At 37.5% G+C, this 3,953-nt stretch overlaps 1 non-coding gene across 1 annotated transcript; it reads left to right on the plus strand.

Annotated features, from left to right (window-relative positions):
• The first annotated feature begins 3,846 nt into the window (after positions 1-3,846).
• On the plus strand, positions 3,847-3,953 carry LOC124971260 (U6 spliceosomal RNA). The gene has a single exon (XR_007106315.1). It is a non-coding gene; the product is annotated as a U6 spliceosomal RNA (small nuclear RNA).

The raw sequence follows: 3,953 nt of genomic DNA on the forward strand, positions 1-3,953 counted from the left end.
ATTCAACATTGTCCTTGAGACTCTAGCCAGAGCAATTAGACAAACCAAAGAAATTAAAGGGATACGAATTGGAAAAGAAGAACTCAAACTATCCCTGTTCGCTGATGACATGATTATATATTTAGAGGAACCTGGAAATTCCACCAGAAAACTTTTAGAACTCATAAGTGCATTCAGTAAAGTAGCACGTTACAAGATCAATGCTCATAAATCCAATGCATTTTTGTACATAAGTGATGAATCTTCAGAAAGAGAAATTAGGAAAACTACCCCATTCACAATAGCATCAAAAAAAAAATAAAATACTTGGGAATCAATCTCACAATAGAGGTGAAAGACCTCTACAATGAGAACTACAGAACACTAAAGAAAGAAATTAAAGAAAACCTTAGAAGATGGAAAGATCTCCCATGTTCTTGGATAGGCAGAATTAATATTGTCAAAATGGTCATACTACCTAATGTGCTATACAGATTCAATGCAATTCCAATTAAAATCCCAATGATGTACCTTGCAGAAATAGAGCAATCAATTATGAAATTCATCTGGAAGAATAATAAACCTAGAATAGTTAAAGCAATCCTAAGTAGCAAAAGCGAAGCAGGGGGTATTGCAATACCAGATCTTCAACTCTACTACAAAGAAATAGTAACAAAAACGGCATGGTATTGGTACCAAAATAGAAAGGTAGATCAATGGTACAGAATAGAGGACATGGACACAAACCCAAATAAATACAATTTTCTCATACTAGACAAAGGGTCCAAAAATATGCAATGGAGAAAAGATAGCCTCTTCAACAAATGGTGCTGGGAAAACTGGAAAACTATACGCAACACAATGAAATTGAGCCCCTATCTCTCACCCTACACAAAACTCAATTCAAAATGGATCAAGGACCTCAGAATCAGATCAGAGACCCTGCATCTTATAGAAGAAAAAGTAGGTTCAAATCTTCAACTTGTTGGCTTAGGATCAGACTTCCTTAACAGGACTCCCATAGCACAAGAAATAAAAGCAAGAATCAACAACTGGGATAGATTTAAACTAAAAAGCTTTCTCTCAGCAAAGGAAACTATCAGCAATGTGAAGAGAGAGCCTACAGAGTGGGAGAATATCTTTGCCACTCATACTTCAGATAGAGCGCTAATTTCCAGAATCTATAAAGAACACAAAAAACTCTACACCAAGAGTACAAATAATCCAATCAACAAATGGGCTAAGGAAATGAACAGACACTTCACAGAAGAAGATGTACAAGTAATCACCAGATATATGAAAAAATGTTCAACATCCCTAGTAATAAGGGAAATGCAAATCAAAACTACCCTAAGATTTCATCTCACCCCAATTAGAATGGCGATTAACAAGAACACAAGCAACAATAGGTGTTGGCGAGGATGTGGTGAAAAAGGAACACTCATATATTGCTGGTGGGGTTGCAAATTAGTGCAGCCACTCTGGAAAGCCGTATGGAGATTCCTCAGAAAGCTTGGAATAGAAACACCATTTGACCCAGCTATCCCACTCCTTGGCCTATACCCAAAGGACTTAAAATCAGCATACTACAGAGATACCGCCACATCAATGTTCATTGCTGCTCAATTCACCATAGCCAGATTGTGGAACCAACCTAGATGCCCATCAGTTGATGAATGGATAAAGAAACTGTGGCATATATATACAATGGAATATTACTTCACAAGGAAGAATGATAAAATTATGGCATTTGCAGGCAAATGGATGAAATTGGAGAATATCATGCTAAGTGAGATAAGCCAATCTCAAAAAACTAAAGGACAAATGATCTCACTGATAAGCAGATGAGGACATATATTGGGGGGTGGGAGGAGTTAGCATTAGGTTTAGGGTTAGGTTTAGGGTTAGGGATAAGGAGTGTGGTAAAAATGAAGGAAAGAAGGACTGTATAGAGGGAAAAGTGGGGTGGGAGGGGTGGGTGGGAAGGGAAAATATAATGAATCAAACATCATTGCCCTATGTAAACGTATGATTACACAAATGGTATGCCTTGACTCCATGTACAAATAGAGAAACAACATGTATCCCATTTGTATACAATAATAATAAAAATAAATAAATAAATAAAGGTGAATTCAAAGCTGCTAAGAAAGAGAGAAATTAAGCAGGAAATACTTCCACAGAGGATCACCAAGAAGCCAAAAGACGATGAAAATGCACCACTTATTATAATAAGTAAGAAACATGGGGACAAGAAGAAAATCTGCCATGAAAACTATTTGTCTCTAAGATGCTTCCTCTTACCAGGAAATACACAAAGAATACAAAAGTCCTATAAATATAGAGGGAAAATGTCCTTTTGTAACCTACCAATTGAATGCTGCATCCAGCCCTTTGGAGAGAATGGAGAAGGAAGTTGGTTTCCTATCCAGTATTGTCTGTTCCTAGAAGTACCTGTTCATCCAAGTAGCTGCCTCCTCTCATATAACTTAAGGTTAAAGCTGTCAGGGAAAAAAGGAAGATGAGATCACCATTGCCAAATGGGCCATTCCTGAGTGGATGAGGATCCGGCAACATCTCATTGCACCTCTTTCCCCAAGTGCTCTGACAAAGCATGAGGGAGCAAGGACAGCCACATTCACTCTAATTCTGGTCATGAATATTAAGTATTGCTAACTGGCACACAGACAGTCTCCTTGATCCACCTGATATTTGTGGTATCTTACTTACTCTCTGATGTGATTGTGAGCAGGACCTGTGACTTGTTTATAACTAAGAGAATATGACAAAGATAATGGGGTACATATACCTTTATTACATAAGATTACAATGCCCTGCTTGCACGGAAACTGTCTCCCTCACTGCTTTAAGAAAGCAAATGGAAAGTTCCATGTGGCAAGGGTGAGAGGGGCCTCTAACTAACAACCACCAAGAAATTGAGACCCTCACTCTAACATGCCACAGGAACTGAGCTTTACCAACAACCACATGAGTTTAGAAGCAGATTCTTCCCCAAAAAAGGTGCAGATGAGACTGCAGCACTGTTGACATCTTGATTGCAGCCTAGTAAAGGCGAGGGCCAGAAGACCCAGCTAAGTCCACCCAAACTCCTGAATTACCAAAACTGTGAGGCAGTAAGTGTGTGTTTATGAGCCCCTAAGTATGCAGTAATATTGTTACACAGCAATAGATAACTAATAAGCTAACTATAATCTTATACAGACTTATTGCTCTCAGGTCTAAGAATTTTGCTCTTTATTTGCAATAATTTTTATCAATAAACCATGTGAATTGGCAATTATTGAATTTTTCACTACCTTTCAAAAACCTGTTATAGTGAATATGAAGGTTACTGAACCAACCAAAATCATATCCACTAACACACAACTCCTTAGATAAGTAGAAGAGGAACAATGACCATTTCTGAGGCAGATCCAGAGAAGCCCTACTGAGCCCTACAGCTGTAGTCAGAATCAACTCCAAACAAAGATAATATCTGGTGTCTTAATCTCCATCTTCCTCACACTTCAGCTTTAGGAAAAAATTATAGAAGGCTAAAACTGTAAATAATGTCTAATTAAAAAGCCATGATTTGAAAGAGGCATGAGATTAAAAAAGAAAAATATTCTTAAAAAAATTGGTGAGACTATATGTGGAAATATTCAGGAATTCAGCCTGTACGTTGACCTATCTGAAAAAGAAGAGTTGTCAAGGAATCAGCAAGAGCAATAACATGCTAATTGGCATAAAATACCTTTAAAATATCATGCTAAGTGAAAAAGGCCAAGCCCAAAAAAACCAAAAGCCGAATGTTTTCTCTGATAAGTGCATGATAATATATATGGCAATTATCAAGAATACAAGTAAGTGCTCGCTTCAGCAGCACATATACTAAAATTGGAATGATACAGAGAAGATTAGCATGACCCCTGTGCAAGGATGACACGCAAATTTGTGAAGCGTTCCATATTTTT

Source organism: Sciurus carolinensis, chromosome 19, assembly GCF_902686445.1.
Source record: "Sciurus carolinensis chromosome 19, mSciCar1.2, whole genome shotgun sequence".
NCBI lineage: Eukaryota > Metazoa > Chordata > Mammalia > Rodentia > Sciuridae > Sciurus > Sciurus carolinensis.